Raw genomic sequence first — 12,500 nt, forward strand, 5'->3', positions numbered from 1 at the left:
ACACATGAATTTTCATACTTCCCCAAAACCCCAAATTTACCCCTACCTACACAGCTTTCCCGGGGTTTTCCCCAGACCTTTACAAAGCCTTTATTCAATCCACTGGGCAGCACCCTTTATACCCCGGTATACCCATCGCTTTCCAAATTTACTCTTTTTTGCCCCCCCTTTCAACCCCCCCCGCTGTTCAGGGCCCGTTTACACAAAAACTTTTTTACTCCATTTTCCACCTTTAATTTGGTTTCCCCCTTCCCCCTTGTTTCCCCCCAACCCCCGACACATATATCCCCTTGGTCAAAATTTTTTATCATTCCCCTTTCCCTGTGCCCAAACCACTTTTAAAAAAAAACCCCCTTTGCTCTCTCAACCACCTTTTTTTTTCCCCACATTTTCTCTTTCCCTTAAATTACCTTTACTCGATCAAACCTCCTCACACCACCCCATTGTCCTTTAAACATCTCAATTTTCCCGCACATCCATCCTCCGCGCACAAAATCTATCCATAGCCCCCGCCCCGCAAACCCTTAAAAATTTTTTTGGAAACCCCTATTCCCTTTAACTTACCCATTTTTTCTTTCGGATAATGTTTTGACTTTCCCCCACATTCTTTAAGGCCCCCCGAATTTTCGCCCCCTACCCCACCCAAAGATCCCCTTCCGCTTCCATGGTTTTCCCTCGTGCCAGTTCCCCTCCCCGATTTCTAAACACTTCACTTCCTCCGGTTTTTTTCCCTTCAAAACTCACCTCCCCAAATTTACTTGAAACCCCCAAACCCACTGTACCTTTAAAAACCTTGCTTATTCAAAATTTACTTTAACTTTCTTCTTCCCACACTTTACCAAAAATCCGTCCAAACCCGATTCTGCAGTTTTTTCCCATGAATCAGCCACCAGCGCCCGTATCATCAGCGAACAACAAAATGGGCTCACTTCCCAAGCTCTCTCATCCCCAACAGACTTCTTTTTGGGCCCCCCTTTCCAAAAAAATCTTCATTTACCTCCCCAAAAAAACCCCCAAAAAAACAAAATTAAACAACATGGAGGGAAAACACACCCCCTGCCCCAAACCCACATTCACTGAAAAAACCAAAACATTTCCTCTCTTCCTACCCCGTTACATGCCTTACATCCCCGATTTAAAAAATTTTTTACTGCTTTTTAACAACTTTCCTCCCAAAACCAAATATTCTTAATACCTTCACAGAAATTCTATCAACTCTATCATATGCTTCTCCCGTTCCCTTAAAAGTAAAATCCAAAAACCTTTTGCTTTTTAAGTATTTCTCAAATCATTCTTCAAAACAAACACCTATCCACCCAATCCTTACCCTTCTGAAACCACACTGCTTTCCCCCCAAATTTATGCTCTTTTCCCTGGGCCCTTTACCCTCTCAAAACAATACCCTCCCTTTTAATTTACCCGGAAAAACCCCAACAAAATTTTAACCCCCTGTAAAATTTTGGCCCCTCTCTTATCCCCTTTCCTTTGTACCCAAAGGCCCCTATGGGACGCATTCCGCCAATCCCCGGCACCTCACCCTTTAGTCAAAATTTCATTAAATTAACCCCTTAAACCCAAACCCGTCAACAATACATCACCCCCTTTTTTAATAAATTCCCCTGCCCAAAAAACATCCAAACCCGCTGCCTTGGCCCCCTTTTATCTTCCGCAAAACTTTCAAAACCCTTTTCTCTGTTTTTCCCCAAATTATTTTCCTAACCCTCTACTTTGAAAAACCACCTCGACCAAAAAAACCCTAATTGCCACTCAAACATCAAACAAATTCAACAAACCCTTTAAAATCTCAAATCCATCTCCTTCTTTACTCACCACTACTTGTTATACCTCCCCATTTTCGGGCCCCCCCCTGAAGTTCCCTTTTCTCCCTTTTTCTTTCCCACTTTATTTAAAATCCTTCCAGAACATCTTTTTTTCTCCTAAAATTTAATGTTTTTCTCTCCCCCAATCTCAAATTTTCCCTTTTTTTTAAAAACTTGCCCTTTTTTGACCTCCCGTCTCTTTCTTTTTTTACATCTTTCCCCCTTTAATTGCTTTTTTTTTCCCCGCAAAAAAACGTCCCAAAAACCTCTTTTCTTCTCTTTCATAATACTCTTACTTCTTCATCCCACCACTCACTACCCTTTTAAAACCCAAATCCCCCTCCCTTTTCATGCCACAAGCCAAACTTTTGCCAATCCATCACTGATTCCCTAAAAAACATCCCATTTCCCCCCCCATCCCCCTTCTTCTTTTTTCCACCTTTTTTTCCCTTTGTACTCCCGTCTCTTTCCCGGTACTTCCTTAAACAAGGGTTTCCCTTAAAAAATCACTTACTCTCAACCCCCCTTTTTCACCCCCCCATTCACTTTTTCTTTTCTGAAAACCCCCCACAACTTCAACCCCCTTTGCCTCCCCAAAAATTTAAAGATCAGACATCCCCGTTGCACCCCTCAGCACAAATTTAAAATCCAAAAGTTTTCTCTTTGCACCGGCCCCGTAAAATTTAAAAACGTAATTCCAAAAAACGCTCTTGGCCCATCCATTCAAAAATCATTAATTCCTTTTTCAAAGGGATTCCCAATCATCAGTCCTTTTTTGGCCAAAAAAATTTTCAAGCTTTCACCCTTTCCATTTTTCAACACTGAACCCCCCCATTTTTTACCAAATTTTTCCCCAACTGACAATTTTTTTTACCTTTGCATTTTAAATCCCCAAAATTTTTAACCCCGGGCTCCCTGCATCAAAACCCCTAACAACCATTTTAGCTGCTCCCAAAACACTTGCCCCTCTTTATCCCTTTTTCCCCATGCCCGGGGGATTTGCACCAAAAAATCCCCCCACCTCTCCCATCAACTTCTAGTAACTTCCCTTTCCACACCTACACTCTTACTATTTCCAAAAAGCACTAATAAACCCCCAAATTTTCCCTTCTCTAATCCATAAATATAATAATAAAAATAATAAAACAATAATAATAATGATAAACAATAATGAAATAAAAATAATAATAATTTAATAAAAATAATAATAAAAATAAAAAAAATAAAAAAATGATAATAATAAAAAAAAATAATAAAATAACAATTATAATAATAAAAATAAAATAATAATAATAATAATAATAATAAAAATAATAATAATAAGTTTAAAAAGTAAAAATAATAAAAAATAATAATAATAATAATAATATAATAATAATTAAGAGTTGATAAGTGCTCTGGGGAAAGGGTATTGAAAATAGGGTGTGGGAGGCAAGTTGTTAGAACAGTGAAAAGTTTTTATCGGGGATGAAGGATGTTACGAGTAGGACGAGATGAAGTGATTGGTTTGCATGAATGTAGGTTTGCGGCAGGGGTGTGTGGCTCCATGGTTGTTTTAATTTTTTTATATAGAGTTGTTAGGGGGGGAATGAAAGTTTTGGGAAAGGGCAAAATGAAGTCGTTGTGGATGAAGACTTGGGAAAATAAATCGTTTTTATTCGCTGATGATACAGCGCGGGGGCGATTCATGTAAGAAACTCAGAAGCTTGACGAGTTTGGGAAAATGTGGAAAAGAAAAAGCAAGAGTAAATTTGGAAAAAGGCAAGGTTTTTTAGGTACGGGAGGGTTGAGGGGCAACAATTGGGAGTAAATTTTAAAAAGGAGAAAAACTGGAGGAAGTAAAGTGTTTTAGGGTATCTGGGAGTGGATCGGCGCGGATGGGAAACCCTGGAACGGAAGTGAATCATAGGGGGGGGGGGGGGCGAAAATCCGGGGGGCCTTAAGAATGGTGGATCGAAAAATTATCTCGGGAAAGCAAAAAAGGTTTTTGAAGGAATAGTGGTTTGAAAATTTGTTGGTTTGCGAGGCGTGGGCTATGGATAGAGTTGCGCCAGGAGGTGGATTTTTGCGGAAAGAATGTTTGAGGATAATGTGTGGTCGGGGGGTTTGATCGAGTAAGTAATGTAAGGTTAAAGAGAGATGGTGGAAAAAAAAAGAACTTGGTTGGAAGCAGAAGGGGGGTTTTTTGGTAATGGTTTTTGGGATAGGAAAAGAATAGTGAGGGAAAATTGCCAAAAGGGGTATATGTTCGGGGGGGAAGGGGGAAAGAGGGGAAGTGGGAACAAATTGGAGGGGGAAAAATGGGGGTGAAAAGTTTTTAGTGACGGGGCCTGAACATGGAGGGTAAAGGCGGGGGGAGGAATAGATGAATTGGATCGATGTGGTATACCGGGGGGGACGTGCTGTCAGTGGGTTGAAAACAGGGGGTGTGAAATCGGGGGGAAACCATGGAAAATTTTGGGCCTGGGTATGGAGAGGGAGCGTGGTTTCAGGGATTTTTACATGCAGCAGAGACTGAGTGTGAACGAAAAGGGGGCCTTTTTTTTTTTCCTAGGGTAAAATCCACACATGAGGGGGGAGGGGGATGGTATTCCTTTTGTGGCGAGGTGGCGATGGGAAATAAAGGTAGAAGTGAAAAGTTTTCATGGGGATATAGTATTTTCTTTGGGGGTTATTATATGGTAAATTGAGATGTTAAATATGAATTTGCGTGTTGGACTTTTTAGGTATAAATAGTATGGGGGTGGGGTTGGGGCCCTTTTTTTCGTCGGGTTTTCCCTTTCGCTACCCCCGCAAACGCGGAAAAAGCGACAAAGCAAAATAAAAAGTTAAAAAAAATAAATAATAATAATGTAAAAAATGATAATAAGATAATGAGATAATAACAATAGTACCTTTAAAATGATAATAATAAAAGATAATAAAAAAAATAATAATAATAAAATAAAATGATAATAAAAAAAATAAAAATAATAATAATGATAAGGATAGTAATGTAACAATGATAATATAATAAGATAATAAAATAATAAAAAAAAATAATAATAAAAAAATAAAATAATTAACTAATAATAATAATAAAAAAAATGTAACAAAAATAACAATGATTATGATAAAAAATATAATGAAAAAAAGATAGTAATAATGATAAAAAAAAATAAAAAAAATAAGGTGCAAAGGGGAAAAAAAGGGAAATGAGATTTTGGGGGTGAGAGAGTACTTTAAAATTTTGGGGAGAATAAAAGATTTCGGGAAGGGAGGTAAATAAAGTGCGTAAGAAAAGGGAGCAAATGTGAATTTTCAGTGAAGGGCGCAAATGGGGAGGTGATAACAAGTAGGGTGATGTGAGAAGGAGAGGGGAGTGAGTATTTTGAAGGTTTGCTGAATGTTTTTGATGATAGAGTGGCAGATATAGGGTTTTTTGGTCGAGTGTGGTGGGCAAAGTGAGAGGGTTGGGGAAAATGATTTGGTAAACAGAGAAGAGGTAGTGAAAGTTTTGCGAAGATGAAAGCCGGCAAGGCAGCAGGTTTGGATGGTATTTGCAGGGGAAATTTTATTTAAAAAAGGGGGTGATTTGGTATTGTTGACTGGTTGGTAAGGTTATTTAATGAATGTATGACTCATGGTGAGGTGCCTGAGGATTGGCGGAATGCGTGCATAGTTGCCTTGTACAAAGGCAAAGGGGATAAGAGTGAGTGCTCAAATTACAGAGGTATAAGTTTGTTGAGTATTCCTGGTAAATTATATGGGAGGGTATTGATTGAGAGGGTGAAGGCATGTACAGAGCATCAGATTGGGGAAGAGCAGTGTGGTTTCAGAAGTGGTAGAGGATGTGTGGATCAGGTGTTTGCTTTGAAGAATGTATGTGAGAAATACTTAGAAAAGCAAATGGATTTGTATGTAGCATTTATGGATCTGGAGAAGGCATATGATAGAGTTGATAGAGATGCTCTGTGGAAGGTATTAAGAATATATGGTGTGGGAGGAAAGTTGTTAGAAGCAGTGAAAAGTTTTTATCGAGGATGTAAGGCATGTGTACGTGTAGGAAGAGAGGAAAGTGATTGGTTCTCAGTGAATGTAGGTTTGCGGCAGGGGTGTGTGATGTCTCCATGGTTGTTTAATTTGTTTATGGATGGGGTTGTTAGGGAGGTAAATGCAAGAGTTTGGAAAGAGGGGCAAGTATGAAGTCTGTTGGGGATGAGAGAGCTTGGGAAGTGAGTCAGTTGTTGTTCGCTGATGATACAGCGCTGGTGGCTGATTCATGTGAGAAACTGCAGAAGCTGGTGACTGAGTTTGGTAAAGTGTGTGGAAGAAGAAAGTTAAGAGTAAATGTGAATAAGAGCAAGGTTATTAGGTACAGTAGGGTTGAGGGTCAAGTCAATTGGGAGGTGAGTTTGAATGGAGAAAAACTGGAGGAAGTGAAGTGTTTTAGATATCTGGGAGTGGATCTGGCAGCGGATGGAACCATGGAAGCGGAAGTGGATCATAGGGTGGGGGAGGGGGCGAAAATTCTGGGGGCCTTGAAGAATGTGTGGAAGTCGAGAACATTATCTCGGAAAGCAAAAATGGGTATGTTTGAAGGAATAGTGGTTCCAACAATGTTGTATGGTTGCGAGGCGTGGGCTATGGATAGAGTTGTGCGCAGGAGGATGGATGTGCTGGAAATGAGATGTTTGAGGACAATGTGTGGTGTGAGGTGGTTTGATCGAGTTGAGTAACGTAAAGGGGAAGAGAGATGTGTGGGAAAAAAATAAGCGTGGTTGAGAGAGCAGAAGAGGGAGTTTTTTGAAGTTTTGAAAGTGGTTTGGGCGCCATGGAGAGAATGAGTGAGGAAAGATTGACCAAGAGGATATATGTGTCGGAGGTGGAGGGAACGAAGAAGAGGGAGACCAAATTGGAGGTGGAAAGATGGAGTGAAAAAGAATTTTGTGTTGATCGGGCCTGAACATGCAGGAGGGTGAAAGGAGGGCAAGGGAAAAAGAGTGAATTGGAGCGATGTGGTATACCCGGGTTGACGTGCGTCAGTGGATTGAATCAAGGCATGTGAGCGTCCTGGGTTAAACCATGGAAAGCTGTGTAGGGATGTATATTTGCGTGTGTGGACGTAAAGTTTTTAAAAACATGTGTAAAGGGGGGGGGGTTTTGGGGGGCTGTTTCCTTGCGCTACCTCGCAAACGCCGGGAGACAGCGACCAAAGTATAATAAAAAAATATAAAATAATTAATAATAATAATGAAACCCATACGATAATGATAATGATAATAATGATAATAGTAATATTATGATAATGATAATAACAATAATAATGATAATAGCAAATTTGCAATGATGGTAATAATAATAATAATAATAATAATAATAATAATAATTATAATAATGATAATAATAAAAATTAATAATAATAATAAAAATAATAGTAATAATAATGATAATAATAATGATAATAACAATAATGATAATAATAATCAATAATGATAATAGTAATAGTAATAATAATACTACTAATAATAATTAAAATTATAGTAATAACAATGATAACTAAATGATAATAATAATAATAATAATAATAATAATAATAATAATAATAATAATATAATAAAAATAAAATAATAAATAATAATAATAATAATAATAATAATAATAATAATAATAACAATAAGATAATGATAATAAATGTCAATAATAAAAAATATTAATAATAATAATAATAATAATAAAAATATAATAATAATAATAATAATAATAATAATAATAATGATAATAAATAAAAAATAATAAAAATAATGATAATAATCATAATAATAAAAATAATAATAATAATAATAATAATAATAATAATAATAATAATAATAATAATAATAATAATAATAACAATAATAATAATAATAATAATGATAATAATAATAATGATAATGATAATGATAGTGATAATAATAATAATAGAAATAATTATGATAACGATGATAACAATAATAATGATAATAGCAGTAACAATGATGGTAACAATAATGATAATGATAATGATAATAATGATAAAAAAAATAAAAATGATAAAAAATAATATTAGTAATAATAATAATGTAATAAAAATAATATAATAATAATAATAATAATAATAAATAATAATATAATAATAATAATGATAATGATATTAATGATATTAATAATAATAATAATAATAATAATAATAATGATTAAAAATATAATAATAATAATGATAAAAAATAATAATAATAATAATAATAATAATAATAATAATAATAATAATAAAAATAATAATAATATTAATAATAATAAATAAAGAATAATGAAAATAATAATGATGAAATATAGCAAAAATTTATAATAATAATAATAATAATAGTAATAATAATAAAAATTAATAATAATAATAATAAAAAATAATAATAATAATAATAATAATAATTAATAATGATAACAATAGTAATAATGTAATAATGATAATAATAATAATAACAATAATATGAATAATAATAAAAATAAAAATAAAATAATAATAATAATAATAATAATAATAATAATAATAAATAATGATAATAATAACAATAATGATAATAATAATAATAATAATAATAATAATGATAATAATAATAATAATAATAATAATAATAATAATAATAAAATAATAATAATAATAATAATATAATAATGTTTAATAATAATGATAATAATAATAACAATAATAAAAAAATAATAATAATAATAATAATAATAAATAATAATAATGATAATAAAAATAACAATAATAATAATGATAATGATAAAAATAATGATAATAATAATGAATACAATATTGATAATAAGAATGATAGTAATAATGACAATATGATAATAATGTGATATTGATAATGTGGTAATAATAATAGTAATAATAATGATAAACACTATCCATCAGAATCGCTGTGATAGCCGGCGCGCAGAAGCGAGCTTTTCCCGCTCACTGTGTAATTTCTTATCAAAGAATCTCGTTTTATCCTGCCACTGACACTAGACTTTTCGTGCTCAAATATCAGTGGTAATTTGAAAGTAATTTCGAACCATTTTGCTCAACAAAAAGAATGTCACGTCATTCACCAGCAAGAGGTAAGAGTATACTCTGGGCGATAATCTGCAGTTGTCAGTTACCTTAAATGCCACATTAATGCTCCGTTCTCCGCTGGACTGAAGCATCATCTATTATTCTCTGACTTTCTCGAGGATGGGCATAGATACAGGCTAACTTAAGTGAATCTCTGGAAGTATGAACTCGGGGTTGAGAATGTTAACATTTTCACCCTTACCGGCTATTTATTATCCCTGTTCTTCACTTCCGGCCAAGGCTTTGGGAAATTGTCCTCTGTATATCGATCGAAAAATATCTAGGGGCGGATTCTAGTTCAGATACATACTTGAACCACGCGTGTTCAGATGTATGATATGACTAAATTTTTAGGTGAATATATCTGCACAAGAAAGATCATATTTTTTCATGTTTTCGACCTTCTTCCAGAGCCCCCGCAGCTCGGAGGCTCTGCCGTACTATCAAAAGCAGGAAAGGTGATCTCCTCTGGAGTGAGAAGTTTTTCAACGAGATGAACTTCGATGATATAAGGTCGCCCAAGGTACTTTTCACTCTCGGCGAAACTACAATGCCAGCGGAGCCCGCGACTCCAGTGTGGGGTTTTTGGACATTCATCAACAAAGGAAAAGGGATTGTAACCTATATAATGTTCAGGTATATATGCTGCTCATGTAATGTTTGGATGTTTTCAAAACGAGCTTATGTTTAGCTGTTCATCAGTGTTCATATGTAAATTTTAGGCGATAATGTCAATATAAAGTATCACTGTCTCACAATGTTCATCACCATAGGGTTTAAGTTCACAGCAAAAAATTGCAATAAGCGGTATTACTTTGATTGTTTCGGCTAATGGAGATTTTAAATAAAAAGTTAATTGCCATTGTCAACATCGTGACATGAATCCCGTTTTTTTCTTCTCCCGTTTTTTCTTGACTATTGTTCAATTTTTTTTTTATGGTCTTTGGAGATGCTACAAATTTTTTACTTAGAGATCCAAATGATGCACGGGTCTAGCGTCATCAGGTTCCCCGCTGAGGGCGTTCGAATAATCCAGCTGCTTTTTTATGGTTCTTCGTAACTGGTTACCCCCTCTCGCTCTTGCCGGGTATTGATCCTAGAACAATGTACCTCCCTTTGTTCAGACGGCTTGGGCTCCCCGGGTGCCGTATCTGTTTCTGAGATACTGGCTGGAAAAAATCCGCCGACACGATCATTGGTTTGGTAATGTTATTGGTACTTTCCCTTATTGATTATGCTTTAAAATCCAGAAAAAAATTATTATCTATTTCTGTTTTCAATCAGTTTATGTGCTTTTCGATTTTATCACTCCCGGTAGTTCATGATAGTCAAAACTACAACTGACCAAACCAAGGGGCACCGTGTGTGTTTATAAAAATATACATAAGGTCAGGAGATAAAGTAAAGGGATGTTGGTTTTACAAGATAAAACCACTTGCGTGCTTCCACTCAGGACAAAACGTTCATGGCATGCTGAGGATCATGACGCCATTGTGTTCCTTCTAAAGCACTTGTAATTCTGAGAATTCCTTATCTTGTAATCACTTCTAATCTAAATGATTCTTTGGAAAGAGATTCTTGACGATAAATACTCCTATTACTAACCACATGCTATAACTGCGACAATAGAATGAGTATTACTGAAAAAACAATGAATAGGAACACATATTAATGAAAGATTCGAGTCGTTTGATTTTATGTATAGTCCAGTGGGTCATACAGTCACATTTCAATGAAATTTTTCCACAGTTTATAAAAAACAACAAGAGAGGGGAACACATCATTACCGTTGACGAAAATGTAGTGGGACCCTCTCAGCCAGGTGGCTAATGGAACACATGTAGAATCCTTAAACGTGGAAACGAGGGAAACCCCGATGCAGCAAAGGTCATCCAATGGAAGCTGTGGAAAGTAAGAATAATAACATTGCAGATATGATTATCCTTAGCCTTCGAGTAAAAGTATGGTCACCTGAGAGAATGATATATTATGTGATAATTCCTTTTTTTTATGTCAGAGGTCGGGGATACCTCCAAGAAGACGAAGAAAAGGTGTGGGAAGAAATCTAATTTCAACTGTTTTGACTGTAGCTATTTGAATAGAAAAGCAAGATGCTTATATATAGTTAGGCAGGAGGGAAAGATGGATAAACATAAAGAGAATGCACAAACTGAAATTGGACAAAAATAAAGCATAATGGAGCCATTCCATTGCTGTGGTCGCTGATAGAGCAACTTCCCGCTCCTATCCTATCATAGACCTTCTTGGGGAGACGGTTAGCGTTTCTAACTGTGCCGCATTGACGGGCCGCCAAGGGTCGAGCGCATAGGTTCGAAACCTCGTTGTTGCAATCGACCCTTTCACAACACAGCTGTTCCTCCCTAAAGATTCTTTGATAAAATGGGTACATTCCTTGATATATATCCCTGGGGATACGGGAAAAAGAATTTTTCCTACGCACTCCTCACGTGTCGTTGAGGGCGACTAAAGGGGACGGGAGCGGGGGGGCTAGAAACCTTGTATTTTAACTTTCTAAAAGGGGAAACAGAAGGAGTCACGGCCCCGGGATTTTCTCATTCCTCCTCGAAGGCACATATTGGGGTCTCTAAATCTGTATGGATGTAACCAAGATGAGAAGAAAGGAGAGATAGGTAGTATATTTGAGTAAAGGAACCTGCATCTTTTGGCTCTGAGTGAAACAAAGCTCAAGGGTAAAGGGGAAGAGAAGTTCTGGAATGTTTTGGAACGCTAACCGTCTCCCCAAGAAGGTCTATGATAGGATAGGAGCGGGAAGTTGCTCTATCAGCGACCACAGCAATGGAATGGCTCCATTATGCTTTATTTTTGTCCAATTTCAGTTTGTGCATTCTCTTTATGTTTATCCATCTTTCCTTCCTGCCATATACTATATAAGCATCTTGCTTTTCTATTCAAATAGCTACAGTCAAGCAGTTGAAATTAGATTTCTTCCCACACCTTTTCTTCGTCTTCTTGGAGGTATCCCCCGACCTCTGACATAAACAAAGGAATTATCACATAATATATCATTCTCTCAGGTGACCATACTTTTACTCGAAGGCTAAGGATAATCATATCTGCAATGTTATTATTCTTTACTTTCACAGCTCTCCATTGGATGACCTTTGCTGCATCGGTGTTTCCCCTCGTTTCCCACGTTTAAGAGATTCTACATGTGTTCCATTAGCCACCTGGCTGAGAGGGTCCCACTACATCTCTCGTCAACGGTAATGATGTGTTCCCCTCTCTTGTTGTTATCTATAAACTGTGGAAAAATCTTCATTGAAATGTGACTGTATGACCCACTGGACTATACATACATCAAACGACTCGAATCTTTCATTAATAATGTGTTCCTATTCATTGTTTCTACAGTAATACTCATTCTATTGTCGCAGTTATAGCATGTGGTTAGTAATAGGAGTATTTATCGTCAAGAATCTCTTTCCAAAGAATCATTTAGATTAGAAGTGATTACAAGATAAGGAATTCCTCAGAATTACAACGTGCATCAGAAGAACACAATGGCGTCATGATCCTCAGCATGCCATGAACGTTTTGTC

The sequence above is a fragment of the Panulirus ornatus genome, chromosome 46, assembly GCF_036320965.1.
Source record: "Panulirus ornatus isolate Po-2019 chromosome 46, ASM3632096v1, whole genome shotgun sequence".
In the NCBI taxonomy this organism is placed as follows: Eukaryota; Metazoa; Arthropoda; class Malacostraca; order Decapoda; family Palinuridae; genus Panulirus; species Panulirus ornatus.